Source organism: Papio anubis, chromosome 4, assembly GCF_008728515.1.
Source record: "Papio anubis isolate 15944 chromosome 4, Panubis1.0, whole genome shotgun sequence".
Taxonomy (NCBI): domain Eukaryota; kingdom Metazoa; phylum Chordata; class Mammalia; order Primates; family Cercopithecidae; genus Papio; species Papio anubis.
The window spans coordinates 85,563,544-85,584,162 of NC_044979.1; the positions used below are offsets into that span (position 1 = coordinate 85,563,544).

Consider the following 20,619-nt stretch of genomic DNA (forward strand, 5'->3'; position numbering starts at 1 on the left):
TAATAGCCTACCAACCAAAAAAAAGTCCAGGACCAGATGGATTCACAGCTGAATTCTACCAGAGGTACAAGGAGGAGCTGGTACCATTCCTTCTGAAACTATTCCAATCAATAGAAAAACAGGGAATCCTCCCTAACTCATTTTATGAGGCCAACATCATCCTGATACCAAAGCCTGGCAGAGACACAACAAAAAAAGAGAATTTTAGACCAATATCCCTGATAAACATCGATGCAAAAATCCTTAATAAAATACTGGCAAACTGAATCCAGCAGCACATCAAAAAGCTTATCCACCATGATGAAGTGGGCTTCATCCCTGGGATGCAAGGCTGGTTCAACATACACAAATCAATAAACATAATCCAGCATATAAACAGAACCAAAGACAAAAACTACATGATTATCTCAATAGATGCAGAAAAGGCCTTTGACAAAATTCAAAGTCAGCTTTTTAGAGGTGCCAGAGACTTCTTACTACATACCAAAGTTGGGGCTACATAAACTCTGCAGGTCAAGAGATAAGAAATAAGGGCAATAACAAACAAACAAACAAACACACACACAAATAAGCCATTCATTTATAACTCTTATTTATACATATTATTTGCTATTTATATATTATAAATGCATGGTATTATATAGTATGTTGACCATTTATAAGTCATATTATTTATAAATCAATCATACATTATTTACTCAGTGTTTTTTCCCCTCTTCTTATGACTTGAACCTACAATGTAAAACCTTGCTTATCTTGTTTTGTTCTTTTAAAAATAAAATTAGGAGCAGCCATCCTCTCCTTAACCCTGTCACAAAGGTCTATTTCAGCAGCAGATTACTTCCATACTAAAAGATTTGCCCTCAATAGGAAGGCCCCTTCATGTATTCCCATATGATAATTACTTGCTGGGAATATTCTTGTGAAATCTCCACTGCTGCTGCTGTTGCTCAGCACCTGTATCAGGCTAGGGACTAAATACTGCATGCTTCACCTAACTGCAGAGGAAAACAAAATGCCTTCATCCCCATAATTGCAGTAAGATTCCATCTTCCAGTGTGTAATTGTATTAGTTCATTCTCATGCTGCTAATAAAGACATAACTGAGAGTGAGTAATTTATAAAAGAAAGAGATTCAATGCACTCATAGTTCCACATGACTGGGGAGGCCTCACAATCATGATGGAAAGTAGAGGAGGAGCAAAAGCATGTCTTACATGGTAGCAGGCAAGAGCATGTATGCAGGAGAACTGCCCTTTATAAAACTATCAGATCTCGTGAAACTTATTCACTATCATGAGAACAGCATGGGAAATCCATCCCCATGATTCAGTTACCTTCTACTGGGTCCCTCCCAGGACATGTGCAGATTATAGGAGCTACAATTCATGATGAGATTTGGGTGGGGACACAGCCAAACCATATAATTCAATCACTGGCCCTTCCCAAATCTCATGTCCTCACATTTTAAAACCAAACATGCCTTCCCAATAGTCCCATTAAGTTTTAATTCATTTCAGCATTAACTCAAAAGTCCACAGTTCAAAGTCACATCTGAGATAAGGCAAGTCCCTTCTGTCAATGAGCCTATAAAATCACAAGCAACTTAGTTACTTCCTAGATACAATGGAGGTATAGGCATTGGGTAAATACACCTGTTCCAAATGGGATAAATTGACCAAAACAAAGGGCTTACTCGCCCCATGGAAGTCCGAAATCTGACTAGCCAGTCAAATCTTAAAGCTCTGAAATGATTTCCTTTGTCTCCATGTCTCACATCCCCATCACTCTGATGCAAGAGATGGCTTCCTGTGGTCTTGGGCAGCTCCACCACTGTGGTTTTGCAGGGTACAGCACCCCTACCAGCTGCTTTCATGGGCTGGCATTGCCTGTGGCTTTTTCATGCATACAGTACAAGCTGTCAGTGAATCTATCATTTTGGCGTCTGGAGAATGGTGGCCCTCTTCTCACAGCTCCACAAGGCAGTGCCCAGTGGGGACTCTGTGAGGGGCACCTATCCCACAGTTTCCTTCTGCCCTAGCAGAGGTTTTCCATGAGGGCTCCACTCCTGCAGCACACCTCTGCCTGGACAACCAGGTGTTTTCATATATCCTCTGAAACCTGGGTGGAGGTTTCCAAATTTCAATTATTGTCTTCTGCACACCCACAGGACAAACACCATATGGAGCTGCCAAGGCTTGGGACTGGCACACCCTGAAGCCATGGCCTGAGCAGTATCTTGGCCCCTTTTAGCTATAGGGGGGTGGTTGGGACACAGGGCACCAAGTACTGAGGCTGCACACAGCAGGAGGGTACTGGATCCAGCTTAGGAAACCACTGTTCTCTCCTAGGCCTCCTGGCCTGTGACTAGAGGGGCTGTTGTGAAGGTCTTTGACATGCCCTGGAGATATTTTCCTCTTGTCTTGGTGATTAACATTTGGCTCCGCGTTACTTATGCAAATTTCTGCAGCCTTTTTGAATTTCTCTCCAGAAAATAGATTTTTCTTTTCTACTGCATCATTAGGCTGCAAATTTTCCAAACTTTTATGCTCTGTCATCTCTTGAATGCTTTTCTACTTAGAAATTTCCTGTGGCAGATACCCTAAATCATCTCTCTGAATTTTAAGTTCCACAGATCTCTAGGGCAGGGGCAAAATGCCATCAGTATCTTTGCTAAAGCATAACAAGAGTCATCTTTGCTCCAGTTCCCAAGAAGTTCCTCATCTCCATCTGAGACCACTTCAGCCTAGATTTTATTGTCCATATCACTATCAGCATTTTGGTTAAAGCCATTCAACAAGTCTCTACAAGGTTCCAAAGTTTCCCATGTCTTTCTTTCTTCTTCTGAGCCCTCTAGACTGTTCCAACCTTTGCCCGTTACACAGTTCCAAAGTTGCTTCCACATTTTCAGGTATCTTTACAGCAGCACACCACCACCCAGCACCAATTTACTATATTAGTCCATTCTCCTCATGCTGCTAATAAAGACATTCCCAAGTGACTGGGTAATTTATAAAGGAATGAGGTTTAATGGACTCACAGTTCCACATGACTGGGGAGGCCTCACAATCACGGCAGAAGGCGAAGGAGGAGCAAAGGCATGTCTTTCAAGGCAGCTAGCAAGAGGTTGTGTGCAGGGGAACTGACCTTTATAAAACCATCTGATCTCATGAGACATATTCACTATCATGAGAACAGCACGGGAACATCTGCCCTATGATTCAATTACCTCCCACGGAGTCCCTCCAATGGCACGTAGGTATAATGGGAGCTACAATTCAAGATGAGATTTGGGTGGAGACACAGCCAAACCATATCAGTATCCCGCCATGAATGCTCACTTTGCTTTCAAGTCTTCTGCCTAGGTCACAGGATGAATCATAGGATGCACTTAGAAAGCATTTAAACTCATGGGACTGAGTGAATTCCAGTAAGCTGAGAGTAGATAACCACAGAGTTAAAAAAAAAAAGGGGGGGTGGGTGGGGGGATTAAGTCCTGAAACACTAAGAGACTTAGAGATTGGGAAGAAAAGAAGTCTCTAGCAGCTGAGAAAGCCGTAGTCAGTAAGGCAGGAGTAAAACCTGCAAGTGTGCAATGTTGTGAAGATCAGGAAACAAAGGAGGGAGAGAAAGGTCAAAATTGTTGTTCCAAAATCAAACTGAAATGAATTCATAAGTGTTTTCCAAATTCTTCTGTACTGAAGGAAAGTATGTTCATCTTTAAAATCCATTGCTAATGACTTCATTGGTAAACTCCCTGCCCATCCAAACCATCCCTTTTCTCCTCCCATTAGTCAGAACCAGGTTTGCTAGTATATCGAGAGAAAGGCTTTATATTCAACCTCATTGTATCATTTTCTTCAAGGTTTTAGTCAGGTTCATCAATACAAATATTTGGAATGGAAATATTTTATGACTAACAGATTTGGGTTTTCTCTCCTGATTTTCTACAAATATATTTTAAAAAATTTATTTCATTAGATACATATTTAGAAAAAGAATTGTCATCTGTATTAATTTTCTGATCAACATAGTCATGGTTTTTACTCTTTATGTGGGAGTATGGTATAGCTGCAAAAAAAATACAGACAGAAAATTGATCTGAATTCTACCCCTACAACTTATGACTACATGACTTTGGATAAGTTCATTAATTCTCTGGGCCTCAACGTCTTCATTTGAGAAGTGTGGTTAATAATAGGTACTAAAAGGCTCTGTGGGGAGTAAATGAAAATGTATACTTAGAATGCAGCAGACTTTTGATAGTAAATAGTAGTGTCATTCCCTTTTATGAATGTTTTTCTGGCAATATCTGAAAAGGTGCCTAATATTATACAAATGGAAAACCGTAAGAAAATTTATACATTTATATTTTCCTGTAGCAACAATTGGAATCTAAAATTTATATGATATTCAGATTTTGAAGACATCGTGTTCAATTGTATATTGGTGTGATAATGTATCTCCCCAATCGCCACTGTAAAATGATCAATTCTTTTTATTAATTGTTATGTCCCTTTAATGACAGAATGTAGTGATATCTTTAACAGAAAATTCCCTTTCTGCCAAAGAGTTTACCTTCCTATTCACCCTTATTTTAACTCAAGCTTTCAATATCTTACTGAAATAATTATAGACAACTTTGTGTCAAATATTTAACTCATTTTTTATCCCAATCCCAGGATACCTCTAAGCGATATGAAATATAAGGCAGACAGCCCCAAATCTTAGGATTAAGAAATTTTAGAATGAAAGGGGCTGGAGAAACAGTTAAAAGAATTTTTAGTAGATACAGGTTTACTTTTTGGCATTTATAATATCTTAGTCTTTCAGGACTTATTACTATCAGGTATAGAAATATAATTCAAAGGATCAAATTACAAGAGTAACACCAAAATTCTGAGTCACATTCACAGCTTGTTACCAACCTCTTTGCTTCATCTCACTGCTGTTTTATTTTTTTCTGTATATTCTTGAAAATGACATGAGCTTTGTGGTTTCAGCTTACATTTTGCTGTAATATTAACCACAAAGCCTCTAATAAAATTGTATTTGGTGTTAGTGCCTACCTTTCAAAAGTGATTTTGAATCACAGAAAGGGAAGGAGAGATATCCATTTATTACCTAGTATTGAAATAATGGACAAAACTTGCCTTTCTTGTAGTATGTCTTAAACAAACATAGTTTAAAAGTTGAAATTTGTACTCATTCTCTCATGTACACAAGGAAAATGAGATGTAGAAAATAATAATAATATTTTCTTTTAAGTATCCATAAAACTAACTGGAAGACATTGGCTATCATTTTATTTTTACAGATTTGAGAACTTAAAAATAGACACTTGTCAGACACGGGGATTGATATAAATTAAAAATATAAAATTCCAAGTTTGAGAGTAAGTCAAGAATTTCTTGATTACTCATTTAGAAAATGATGCATATTTTTGGTAACTGATATACCTGAAGCATCTAAACAATGTATGACACATAGAAGGCACTCAACAATATTTGTTGAATAAATAAATTGCATAAATATATAATTACAATATTTATGTACTAATTGCTTTAAAAATGTTTAGTCTTTTCTCCAAAAAGCTAAAGCAACACTTACTGAGTTGCCAAAGCAGCTTATTTTGCAACAGGACTAATTGTTTTCGATCTAGATCTAATATTCATAGTAAAAACATTTTATAATTTAAAACTTAAAACGTGGATGCTAGGCTGGGTGTTGTAGCTCACTCCTGTAATGCCAGCACTTTGGGAGACTGAGGCGGACAGATTGCTTGAGCTCAGGAGTTCGAGACCAGCCTGGGAAACATGGCAAACCCCTGTTTCTACCAAAAATACAAAAATTAGTCAGGCATCCTGGTGCATGCCTGTACCCAGCCACTCAGGAGGCTAAGGTGTAAGGATTGCTGGAGCTTGGGAAGTGGAGGCTGCAGTGAGTCGGGATGGTACCACTGTACTCCAGCCTGGGTGACAGAGTGAGATCTTGTCTCAAAACAAAAACAAAAACAAACAAAAAACAAAAACAAAACCCCAAAAGCATGTGGATGCAGATTTTCTTTGCTTTCAAGAGAAGACTTTTTCTTTAGAAATATGGTAAATGCATTTGAGTAGTATGATGCTTTTTCATTGGTTGAATATATCCCTAAACTTAAATAAAACATTTGTCAACATATTATTTGAATGTCTTACCTTATTCTATTACATTGATTAGTTTTATCTCCCTATTGAGACTGTTGTTTTCTTGATATGCAAAGAATGAGATCAATTATCCTAAATCTCTCCATTTTCTGGTTATCTGCCTCTATCCTTAAGAGTGACTGTCCTCGTTCAAGCCACTGTCACATCTTTCCACGTTTGCTAAAATATATTTGTAATAGGTTTTCCTGTCTTTACCTACCTCCACCAATTTCTTCTTTATAAACACAAAAATACAAATCTAATCAAATGGTTCCTATGCTTAAAATTCTTCAATCACATCAATAGAATGCCCTGAGAACAAAATTCCAAGTCCCTTAAGTACACTCAATACACAGCATTTTCTGATATCATTCTTCATCATTTTTTAGTTTTTTCTTTTGCTTTTCTTCCCATCTTACTGAACACTTCAGCCATAAGGAACTATTTTCAGTTCCCCAACACAGTGAGCAGTTTCTCTACTCCTGGCATTAGCCCAAGCTTCGTCTGGATGCCCTCCCTCACACGCTTCAGTTGTGAAAGGAACATGGTGAACTCACACTCAAGATACAAATCACCACCTCAGGAAATCTTATCACATGCCACAGCTGGATTATTTATGTTTCCCTTCTATGTTCTTTCAAAGTGTGCTGTGCATAACATAACATAGCATTTTTCAAGCTCTAGTGTAATTACTATTTTACTTGATCCTCCAGATTCTTAAAGACTGGGGAAATGTTTAATTTGCTACATTCTCCCCAATATCTGTCTTGATGCTTGGTACTGATGATGTTGTTGTTAGCAATTTTTAAATATTTGCCATCTACCCTGAGCTCTTTCTACACAGAATTTCATTTAATTATTGCAACAATCCTAAAGGGTCAATATTATTATCTGCAGACAGCTTGATAACTTACTTATCTGTATTCACACATCTGATAAATATCAAAGCCAGGACCTCAATTTGTATGAGTCCTGACTCTCTGTTCCTAATTACTATGATAACAATTCCCTCACAAAATTGGTACTTAATATTTTTTTGAGTATGTGAGTAATGGATGGATCTATTAACCTGAGCGAGGGAAATTAAACATCAATGTTTTAAGTCCAATATATTAACCCTTATTAAAAGCGTTAGTACAATTATTGGTCAATATAGCTGAACATTTTCCTTTTAAAGCAAAGAGATAGTCATTGAAGTACATTTTGTTGTTAATATCAAGAAAACACTGATTCACACTTTGTTGGTATAGCCAAAAATTGTGTTAAATTCAGATAAGTTTTGAAACCAAATGATAGTATTTTTGCCATATAAAAGCTATGCTTTTCAAACTGGAAACAGGCATCTCAAACTGTATATACAGTATATTAACTTTCAATCAGCAATGTAAACAATGTAATATAAGCATTACATGGACTCTACATTAAGATAAACCAAACCACTTTTGCTAAGACAGATGTAATCACTCAAATTCCATCGGGAAAGAGGTGACAGCATTATTTGGTCTAGGTCCCAAGTACTTTATTTAGTAAATAACTTGGGCTTTGTAGATTCGTTTTTTCATAACACCTATTTCCAACATTTAAACATTATAGTGTTTCAAGTGTTTTGTGCTTAGGATTTAATAAAACAGGCCATTATTTAATCCTTTTTCATTAGGGTGTTTTCAATTGATATTTATTTTCACTTATCTTTCTAAATAATACTATGTAAAAGGAACACTGCATTGTCACCCTTCTTTATACTTCAAGCCTCCTTATTTTTCTATCACAAATCTTATAAAAGTAAAAAAAAATACAACAAAAAAGTTATACTCAGAAATATCCAACCATTTTATTTTAATCAAGATGTTAATTTTAAAAGTTATTCAAGAGTTAAATCCAAAAATCAGCTTGAACCTTAAGCAATATATGGCTTTGGAAAACATTTATTTTAGTGCTGAATATAAGCAAAAAAAAAAAAAAAAAAAAAGTTGTCTGAATTGAACTGTATCTTATTATGATGATGATTTTAAAATTAGATCCACTTGTTTAAATTAATAGTGTTTTAAGTAACTATTTTGTATATCTAAATTCATATTTTATGTATTATACTTATTTCCCATTCATGGAAAAATGACTCTTTGGAGTGTAAATATATGCTCTTTTTAAAATAGGTACGACATTAAGGTGAATCAAACTTTAAATGATTCTGTGAAAAGTTCTTTTCTATATCCATTTGAATATAAGTAGGTAATACATTAAGGTGAATGTAGGTACTATATTAAGATGAATAAAATTTTAAATGACTCTGTGAAAAGTTCTCTTCTCTATCCATTTTCCTGTATTGCAATTCTTCTCCCCAGAGGATTCCAATGTTACCCTCTTTTTGTGTATAATTCCTGTCCAATTGTATGCACATACAACCATATATTCATACATAGATTAAAGGGCCTGAATCCATTTCCTGGCTCTTCACTAACCATGTAACTGGTCAGGAAACTTAACCTCTTAAAGACAGAGCACATTTGTAAATTGTAAATGCCAAACTAGATAATTAGGTTTCTCCCACTTGTAAAATAGCACAACTGATGAAAGCTGACAACAGCTCCATTTATTTTCATCTAATGTTTAAACATTAGATGACAGAAATCCATGACAGAAAGTTCGTTATTTACTTCTATGTCTGAAAGCCACAGGGATTTATAATTTTATCTGTCTCCTCTATATGTCTAGCCTACTTGATGTCTTATAGCCTAAAATAATTAAAATCTAGCCTAGAAGACAATTCATGACTCAAAAACGTCCTCAGTCCCAACTCATTGATGTCCCAAGGAAATGTGGGCTCGGTGTGGCCGGATCTTTGAATTTTTCAAGAGAAACTACTATCCAAGTTCTTAAAATCTCCTGATTAAGAAATGCTGGTAAACTATAAAATTTTAATTTAAAAATAAATAGCTCTGTGCAGATCAAGCAAAGTATAACCAAGTATTGTATTTAGCTTATGACTCCTGAGTTTGTTTCAGTCTGGAACCTGTTGACTGATAAGAAACTAAATTAAATGCAATCTATACAAATACTTTATTAAATACAGTATCACCATCACCTTGACACAAGATGGAGGATATTGATGGGAGATAAACCTTATCTTTATGTCAAAAGCAACTGCTTATAACTTTGCTTGCCTTTACTCTTACTAAATATAGTTTACTCAGCTCTTGATCTCAAAGACATTTTCCTGAAGTTAACTATTACTCTTTGTGACTTTTGATCTTCCACGGTACCTTTGATGTTTATCATGATGTTATTGCCCTTTTGTATTAATGGTAATATTATATCAGAGATGGGAAGAACAGAGAATCCCCATTGACATGTAATCCAAAAGGAATAGTTTAGCACAGACTCATGTTCTCCCAAAGGTCCATATCCTAATGACTCAACTCCAACACCAAAGGACACCTGAACTCATTCATCTGTATCCTTTGTCTTGGGAGAAACCCCCATCAACATACATCAATATAGTGCTAAAGTCAAACACATTCTACTTAAAGTGATCCTGGCCAGAGATAAGCAAGTGAAATTGCATTGAATGATACATGAAACTGTTTAGGCATCAATAGGAAAAAAGAAGCCAGAAAAATGCTATTGCCAGAAAAAAATGACTTCAGGATCAAATGAAAGAAAGCTGTATGAAGACAGTAACACAAATTTGAAAATCTTAAGTAAAATTAAATGCCTTGGAATATCCATTATAATTATTCAGCAACACTTCTTCTCAAATTTGTATTTTTCTGCTATAGCTTTGGCTAATTTCTTTCCATTTCTGCTTTGTAACACTAATGTATCTGTACAGTCAGAGGATCTACTTTTTAAGGCTGTTTTTACTAGAGTTAAATATGAGTATAGCATCACTCTGTCTTTCACGTGAAGGTTTTCCTATGGAATAATGGAATAAGCTGTAGCTAAATGCTCCACTGTAGGTTGAAATAAGTCCATTATTTTGGTTGGTTTAACAGCAAATTAAAATCACATGCAAAAGTTATCCATAGCCTTCAGCAATCATATGAAGAATATTTAGCAGACTGAAAAAAAAATTGCACCGTGATTTCTACATAGTGTCACTAATAAAAAAGTGGAAAATAGAACCTCAAAGTTCTTCTAAATTAGCTGCCTAATGCATTTTGATTAAACACTTCCACATGCTTATTATAAACCACTAATGTGATTCACATTGTGACTTCTTTCTATGAGTGACACCTCAATGATTTATAAGTAACACTTTATGAGTACAACATGGAAGGAATATATACCTTTGGAAGCTTTTACTAGAAGCACATGGACAATAATCATCTTGCTAAATGTTTTATATACAGGCCTATCATCAGTTCTTGGCACAAGGACTCTCAGAAAACCTTCTTTAACACCTGTTGTCATTTACATCGAAGATATTGGCTTTGGTATTTCAATATCCAACTTTCTCCCAATAACAAATTTGTCCCTGGCTCCCCTCTGACAATCTGAGTTCATTTTAACTTACCTGGAACCACTGTAAGCGCCATCCTTTCCAGATTTACAGCAAGCAAAATGTTTTTTGTCTACTTTGATTATTCATTTTTATAGATTGACTTTATAGGTTGAAAGGGCATGGTGGTGATTACATGGAGACACAGTTAAAATCTTGAAAAGTAGAATTAGAATCACTATTCTCTCCATTTTGTTTTTATGTGCTTAAACACCATATACCAAAAAAATCTGATAGACCTAACTTCTACCCTCATTTCTCACAGGTTCCTAGAAATCCTATTCTTCTCAGTGAAGTAATATGCGAATGGTATATTAGCCCATTCTCATGCTGCTATGAAGAAATACTTGAGACTGGATAATTTCTAAAGAAAAGAGGTTTAATTGACTCACAGTTCTGCATGGCAGTGGAGGCCTCAGGAAACTTATAATCATGGCAGAAGACACCTCTTCACAGGGTGACAGAAGAAAAATGAGTGTCAGGTGAAGTGGGGAAAGCATCTTTTAAAACATAAGGTCTGGTGAGAACTCACTATCATGAGAACAAGATGGTAGTAACCTCCCCCAATTATTCAATTACCTCTTACTGGGTCCCTCCTATGACGTGGGGGGATTATGGGAACTAAAATTCAGGATGAGATTTGGGTGGGGACACAGCCAAACCATATGAAATGTGAACAAATGATAACTATTTACTTAATTTTTTTTATATCACACATCCAATATGAAATATTAAACACTGATTATTCTCTTGATTTCACAAATGGTGAAACTGAGAATTAAGTGGCTTTTCTCACAATGTTAATTTATACTAACTGTGTTTCTGGAAACTGGGTCCAGTTTTTTCTCCATTTCATCACAGTAAATTAAATACTTGTTCAAGGATAGACCAATCTAGTGTCAGATAGTGTCACAGACAAACACCCTGCAGGGAGGATATTATTATACCTTCTTGTGCTGTACACTAAATCAAATAAAATTATTTATAAATATTGAGTTTTGGTAAATATTCAGCAAATATAAAATCAGTTAACATAAAAGCAAAAATTGTATAAAAATCCACATTAGCTTTTAATCTGTATCCATCCTTGGAGTATGTAAGCATGTAGAGAAGATGACGCCACTTAAACAGCAAAGTTATTAGAGGTGGATGAGAGTTTTAAACAGTAATTCTCTGGTAGCTAGCTGCTTTTCTCTAATATTTAGAGAGCTTACAGTCACACCTAATACCTAGGAAGAAAACACATATTGAGAGTCAGAGAGAGTAAATTTCTGTTTTCTCCCAAGTGAGAATGTTTCAACTGTTCATGGGTTCAACAAAAAGAGCTGGATTTTGTTCTTAGATCTGAACATATTTAGGAAAAGCTGGCATGAGGGGCATTTTACCTCAGAGGAAAGGAATGAACAAATTAGCCAACTTTTCCTTTCTGTGACAATTTGATCACAGGGAAGTAAATTCCAGAATATTGTTAAAGGCTGTGTATAGTTTCATTATTTTATCTCAATAAAAGGAAGTTTGGCTTACCAATAATGTGCTGAGCATATGGAGGACATTGAGAAGAATAAATGAGGCATTATTTTGGAGAAATAGGAATTAAACATTGTTCAGTGTTATTTCTCCTTGCTCTTGTTGTTGTTAGTATGTGTTACTCTGCCCAGCAAGTTATTAGGCAAAAAATGCCTTTTAACAAAATTTAGCTCATTGTGGCATGCATGAGATAGTAGGTATTCTAAGCAGCTAATTTTTCCAGCCTACTTAAAAGTTATTAGATAGCTATAATAAAATTGTAGTATAGTTTAGGTACAGTTAATAATAAGGTTGAATTCACTTATTTATAGCAGGTAGTGATCTTCATTCTAGAAACCAAACAAATCATGGGCAAATGTCTGCATAACGAGAAATGGTCCTCATGAAAATGCAAATTTAAACTTATCTCTACTGTCTTTAAGTATGTAGATAATATCAGAGGAGCAAAAACAAAATCTTCCCTACTCACCTCTGCACCATTATGTAAGAAGAAATTGCAAGACTTGAAAGAGATATAACATATACTTAAAATTCTAGCTTGATTATAGAAGTAAGAGGTAATTCAGGAAACTCAACCTCTGTATTTAATAGTGATTCTCAGGGGTGAAGAGAATTTGATAGCATTTCTTAAAGGCATGAGTGATTAGTAATAAAAATGTGTATATAAAATTGCCTCAGATTTTTAGCCAGCAGAAGAAAAAAGCAGACATCTAGGAAGGATATCATGTGCATATAATGTACATCGTATCTTGTAAGAAAAGTCTAAATGCTTGGAAGTGCCAGGTGATAATCCAGATAGCTGAGTTGTTACCATGCTTTTCAATTTGACTTTAGGAAAATGACATTTTCATGCAACAGTAGCTACTACATTTTAAGCAGACACATAAATAAAAATAAATTTATAGCAGCTCATCAAATGCAATTCTTTTTAAAAAATATCTTAGATAAGTATATAGCTAGTGATAAAAAAAAGTAGGCAAACATATTATGTAGATTATTTTTAAATGTGTTTAAATAAATCATTGAGAAAGTGTTAAAATACAAAGATGAACAGTACTATAGATTATGAATCATGTGGAATATGTACTGTCATACAGTAAATATGAGTTGGGTCATATTGACATAATAAAGCCCAGAGAGCATTTAAATTAGTATTTGCAAATAAATAGTTGGTTAATTCACATTATCTTCAGAAAATGGGTTTGATTTCTATTAACCTTGCCTCTTTACTTGTCAAACAGTTAATATGACAGAAGAAATAACAAATGCTCTTTTACCATTAACCTTTAGCAAGAGGACCTCTATTTCCAGTATTTAGAACCATTTCACACAGACTCTTAAGGGAAATTGAAAGATCGCCCCATCATAGATCTTCAGTTTGTTCGCTGTGGATAAAATAAATACATAATCCAAATTTAACTTCACTTTCAAAGGCATATAAGACGGTCTCCCTGCACGTCTTGCCTATTTAAAAAATTTTTATGATGGTAAATAAACCCTGGAAAATTCCTTCTCAGATTTTACCACCTGAAACTGCAGCTGTTGGCTGCCACTATCACAGTCTCACAACTCCAAACTCACGTGCAAACCTCATCAAGGGTAGACATTTCTAATTGATTCCAGAAGTAAGTTTTTTTTTTTTCTTTTTTCTTTTTTTTTTTTTTTTTTTTTTTCTTTCTTAGATCAGGGGGCAAAGGAAGAATAATGAGCAGCTTTTCAGAGGGAATTGGGGGTTTGGGTGTTGAGGGGAGGGGGTAGCGCTTTTAAAATCTCAGGCTTGGCCAGAAATGCGTGGCAATTTTACGGTCAATTGGCGGGAGCATCTGGAACCAGGCATTCTGGCCTTGCAGTTGATGGTAGGGAAACCAGCTTACAGGCAACAGCAAGCCCGTAATGAGTCCCTGTCATGTACTAGTGGAAACCACGTTGACGGTCTGCCAAATATCCATGCGCCTTTTTCTTAGCGACAGGATTCCCTTTAGAGCCGTTGTCTAGTATCCGAAATCTGTCCACTTATAGATCTCCACCTGTTTTCGCTATTATTAAAGATAATACAAAAACAAAAGCTAAAAATTAGAACGTGTGTGTGTTTAATTCCTTGTGTGCTGACATGACTATCATAAGGTTGTGTTTACTTTCATTTGGGGCGTATATTTCAAACGCAGCGGCCATGTTGTTAGTGCATGGGGAGTGTCGGATGCGCAGGTCATAAATCGTAGCACCGTGCACGGCACACTCAGACGAGAGGAGGTGAAATGCAGGCCCTTTGTTATTTCAAATGTAGGACAGGTGATTATTTTTAAAAAGGTGGGAAGGGGGCAGGGTTCTTTTTTAAATGCCAAGCAGAAAACCAAGGGTGATATGGAAATAATTTCTTAGGAGTAAATGATGTTTACTTTAAGCTGCTGCTCGTAATTCACCACGCTGACGTTGGTAGATTACATCCGCGAATAAGTCAGGTAATAATAGGACAGGCATGAAAAATGTAGAGATGTGTCAACAGGGTGGAAACTGGTTCCGTGGTGAAGAACAAACCATGCAGAAAGCTGGATTTCTAACATTCTCAAATCTCTATTTTTATCCAAACAATCTAATTAATGGGGATTGTATTCATGTTATAACTCACTCAAAATTCCAGGGCTTGTGATGTTAAACTAAATTCAACATGTTTGCTCTTAGTTGATCTACTCTTGGCAGGGAATGCCTTCCTGTTTTCAAACAAAAGTAAAACAAGCACAAAAGCAAGACTAAATGAAACAAAACAACTAAACTAAAAGAAAAAAGAAATGTAGTTAAAATATTTTTTTAAAAACTGGGTATATTTTTGGACGTGAAATTTTTCTGAAAACACCTATGTTCTGAGGATTACAGTGTATGTGAATCAGAAATATATCGAATCAGTGTTGCTCAAAATATACATAATATTCAAATGCATTAAACTGACAGTGAACAAATAGTAGAAAATGACATCTACTTGAACATAAAGTATTATTTGCAAAAGCAACTGCACTTGTTGGATGCCTGTGTTGGTACTTTAAAATTAAGAGCATATGGGAGAAGGGACAGTGAGTAAGAATATAAGCGATATTTGTGTCTTTTAATTTTTAATTGCCTTAATAAAGATGATGCATACAAAACTATCATGTATTATTCTCTTAGGTGTGGATTCAATATCTTAATACCCCATACAAAGCCAATACATTTTGGAAAATTTCATGTGATAGTTTGCAATTTACTGTGTCAAAACTAGTCTTTCTCCTTTTATAAAGCAGAAAAGCAATACTATGTTCTAATATTGCTTAATTTTACTTCCAAGTATTTTGCTGTTCATGGAAAGAAAAAGTGACCATTTTTAGAACGAATACAGGAAGAGGACAATTTTTTTTAAAGGAGATCACCAATAAATCACCCCAAATGGCTTATTTTCACCTTCAACTTAGCTAGCCCCACAACTCAGTCCATCAGTTATTTTCTATGTGCCATTACAGAATAGTAAACAATGTGTACATGATAGATAGATGTACATCATGAATTATATATATATATCGTTCCCTTCATAGGACCTGGAACAGTAAACATTTGTTAATTGCATGTGATGGAATGATACACCTTGAGAAAGATTATACCCTTATATTCTAAAAATATTTATAAGGGTGGTAAGTGAAATAAAACAATTTTTTTAAGTGGTGGGATACTCAAATTGAGTTAGAAGTAAAGGAAGAAGAATAATTGCAAAGCTTTATTATATTAACACAAAAATGTCAAAGGGGATCTGCTAATAACCCCAGTGTTTACATGTTTTATGCTATTCCCTGAATTTTGAATTTTTTCTAAAAATAAAAATACATTATGTCCTATAAAATATATTCTCATACATTACATAAAGGTAATTTTCAAATATGTTAATTTATGGAATATAAAAGGTATACAATCTGGGACTATGCTAGGATGAAGTGGATTATATTGACTTATACATGGCTGATGAACAGGTAAAATGATGAATATTTGGCCTATTGAAGAGAAGATTCCTGTACTCACTAACATAGTACCATGGACATAGATTTTCCAATGTTTCAGAAATTTTGATACAATGTAGGGTGAATTTCGGATTAATTTTAAGTGTATCTTTCCCTATACATGAATAGAGAAAAATCATCATCTGTGCACTTAAAATTAAAATAGTAAATCTTGCTAAAGAAGCCAAGATTGACTGGGTGCAGTGGCTCACGCCTGTAATCCCAGCACTATGGGAGGTCGAGATGGGTGGATGACCAGGTCAGGAGATCCAGACCATCCTGGCTAACACGGTGAAAACCCGTCTCTACTAAAAATGCAAAAAAATTAGCCAGGCGTGGTGGTGGGTGCCTGTAGTCCCAGCTACTTGGGAGATTGAGGCAGGAGAATGGCGTGAACCCGGGAGGTGGAGATTGCCATGAGCTGAGATCATGCCACTGCACTCCAGCCTGGGCAACTGAGCGAGACTCCACCTCAAAAAAAAAAAAAAAAAAAAAAGAAACCAAAATCATGGAATTAATTCAAATTATATATTAGCTTAGTATTTTTGCATAATTATAGTCTGTATTCATACCCCTGCCCAGGAGTTGTATAAATGTAAACTGGTTGTTAGAGGAGGAATTATAGCTGGATATATCAGCACTATATGGAAAAAATTGGTATCTATCTGAATTAATAATAATGGATGGTATAATAATACCATCTTCATACATAAAGGGGAGTATTGTATTATATGGAATTACTCTATGGAAATAAAATCTATTTGCGTTCAGTCCAGGGGTGATGAGACAAACTACAACCTGGGAGAAGATACTTTGAATAAACATAAATGACAAAGGACTGATATTACCATCATACATAGAATTTCTAAAAATCAAGAAAAAGAAAACAACTGAATAGAATGGGTAAAAGGTACAAATCACAGAAAAGGAAACACAAATTCCTTTAAACATAAAATAATGATCCACTTCAACAATAAACAGAAAATAGTAATTAGGAATACAATGAGATACTACTTAATTTCCCAAATGGACAATAGGTTAGAAATCTGGCAATTACAACTTCGGTGAGGAAAGGTACACTCTGATAGTGGCACATTTTATAATCAAATGGAAAACAACTTGGCATCATGGAAAGAATTTAAACAAGCACATTTGCTACAATCCAGCAATTCCCATCTGGTGTATAAACTAGAGAAACTCTACAAATATGCAACGTGCACTAGAAGATGTGTACATGAATTTTTATTGCAGCATTGCAATAGAAAAGCCTAGAAAAAAATACTAGAGAATAGATAGATACATATAGTCAACAGTGAACCAATTTACAGGAATAGAAATGGATACAAGTACAGGCAACAAAAAGAATACATTTTAAAAATAAAAAACATTTCTGCAGAAATTTTATATAACATAGGAAACTATATATAGTATAAGAAATCGTGTCATTTTGTTGTATTCCCAAATTTTAAAAAATGAAATAATATATTGCTTAATGATATCTTGCAGAAAATCTGAGAAATTACAGTTTTTTTTTTTAATCACGGAAATGATAAAAACAAAGTACAAAATAATTGTTCTATCTGTGGAAATATGAGTGGTATCACACAGATGAAAGATAACACAGTCTCATTAATACTTTACTGGTATTATATAATTTAATTTATAATGGTGTTTATTTTGTTATCTTTTATAAAAATATATCTAACTTAATATCTCTCAAATGCTATATGAAAAAATTTATGTGATGAAAAATGTTAAATAAAACTAATGTAGCTACTACTTATAAATGGAAACTTTGTACACTTTATAAAAATATTAGGGCCCAAGCGTGGTGGCTCACGCCTGTAATCCCAGCACTTTCAGAGGCCGAGACAGGCAGATCACCTGAGGTCAGGAGTTCGAGACCAGCCTGGCCAACATAGTACTCTCTACTAAAAGTACAAAAAAAAAAAAAAATTAGCTGAGTGTGGTGGCGGGCACCTGTAATCCCAGCTACTCAGGAGGCTGAGGCAGGAGAATCGCCTAAACCTGGAGCAGAAGGTTGCAGTGAGCCGACATTGCGCCATTGCACTCCAGTCTGGGCAAAAGGAGCGAGACTCCATCTCAGGCAAAAAAATAAATAAATTAATTTAAAAAATTTTAAAAAAGATATTTGAATAATACTGAAATAGATGAGTCAAAATTGCTCTATACTATGAATATTCGTATGTGTACGGTGTGTGTGTTTCATTTTGAACCCAAAAAAGTGTGTATCTAGCAGACTAGCATACATATCATGAAACAGTTTTGAGGACAGTCTATTCTTTACATTCATCTTGTAGCCAGATAAACAGTTGAAATGATTCGTTTAAGATGACTTCAGACAACCATTCTGTGATGACAACACACTGATCACCACTGTGGAATGAACCCAAGTAAATATATGTAACCTCAGTGTGGTAGACCAATAAAAGGCCATACATTTATGTGTGCCCTTTTGCAATGGATCTTACTGCTCTTCTAATCAAAGGGTTTATTTCCCCACCCTTTGATTTTTGGCTGGTCTGATGATTTGTTTGACCAATGGAATGTGGCAGAAGTATATAGAGTTCCTGAGCCTAGTCTTCAAGAAGCCTTGCAGATGCAGTCTTCAGTCATGCAAAAACAGATAAACGCCAAGGAAGCCTGAATTTTACCAAATAAATAAACACATACATACATACCAAAGAAAAAAAGGAAGAGAAAGAAAGCAAGACAGGAAAAGGAAGAACCCATGAAAGTATGAAGCTTGCTAAGAACTGGTGAATCTTCCTTCATTTCTGATACATATATGTTGACATATTAACTGGGTAAAAAGAGACATCTGAATATGCATCCCTTGCAATTTGAAGTCAATAAACATTTAATTCAGCATTCTATTTAGAGTTGAAATAACCACAGTGTGTTCTTCTGAAGTTTGGTATGTAACAGCTACATAGCAGGTTATTGTCAGTGCACATTTAATATTTATTGAATAAGTCAATAAAAATTGAAGAGTCTTAAGTTTGCTGCTGTGAGTGTTGGTTTCTTCTGCACATAAAATGGCTGAGGTAGCAAATTATTAACCTTGGGTTAATGCTTTTTCAAAAGAGCTGCCCAGACAAGATAATAATGTGGAAAGGACAACTAATAAGAAGGCATAGTAATTAGATTCCAGAGTTGGAAGACAAGTAGGGTGTTTCCTAAAGGGTGAGATACGTTCTAGTTAATGGTGGTACTCCACATGATTTCAGTCAGAAGGGTGACCTAGGAGGGTAAGAATCCCTCCAGGGATTCCCTTCTTAGATGCACGTGGGATTTTCTGCACGTCAAAATCAGTCCCTCCCAAAGATAAAAAGACCTTAAACTTCTACTCTCCTGAGCTTAGCAGGGACTTCTGAACCATTGAGAAGGAAGCAACGCAAACCTACTCCTAGATAACTCAAATTCCCGTATTCTCTGACATTGACAGAAACTCCCAGAACATGTCTTCATGGTAACTCTTTGGCACCCAACAGCAGCCAAGAGAAGGAGAAGGAAGCGCCTCTCTGAGTTTTAGGTCTGTTCTACCTGTCTTAATTTTGCTTGCTTTGGTTTTATTCTTTGAAGTATTGGGGATGATGACCTAAATATAACATTTTAAAAATAAAACAGTGATTGGGATGGAAATGATAGAAATGATTTTAACAATGGCATTAAGATAAATATCCCCATATTACCGATGATCCTATTCAATGCCATTTTTATAAGGATTTTATTTTCAGATATGGAGTTTTAGAAATTAATTAGATTTAATCTCCGCACCTTGGGAGGCCGAGGCGGTGGATCACTAGGTCAGGAGATCGAGACCATCCTGGCTAACACGGTGAAACCCCGTCTCTACTAAAAAATACACAAAACTAGCCGGGTGGGGTGGCGGGCGCCTGTAGTCCCAGCTACTCGGGAGGCTGAGGCAGGAGAATGGCGTGAACCCGGGAGGCGGAGCTTGCAGTGAGCCGAGATCACGCCACTGCACTCCAACCTGGTGTGAGGCTTGAGACTCTGTCAAAAAAATACAAAATTATCCGGGTATGGTGGTGGGTGCCTGTAGTCCCAGCTACTCAGGAGGCTGAGAGGAGCAGGAGAATGAGTTGTGAGCAGGGGAGGCCAGAACTTGCAGTGAGTGAATGCAGCCCTGCACCAGCCTGGAGTGACAGAACAAGACCCCATCTCAAAACAAAACAAAACAAAAACAAAAACAAAAAAAAAAAAGAAAAAAAAAGGAAAAAGAAAGAAATTAATTAGATTTATTATTTTTACTCATATTTACTTTAATTTTTACTCAGAACTTGATGACATTTTAAATTTATGCTTTGGGTGTTTCTAATGTGTGGTTTTCTATTACTGTAGTGAAAAC

At 35.6% G+C, this 20,619-nt stretch overlaps 1 protein-coding gene across 4 annotated transcripts in view; it reads right to left on the bottom strand.

Annotated features, from left to right (window-relative positions):
- Positions 1-20,619, bottom strand: part of AGMO (alkylglycerol monooxygenase) — a 355,530-nt gene that overhangs the window by 140,178 nt on the left and 194,733 nt on the right. The gene's annotated exons all lie outside the window — the stretch shown is intronic.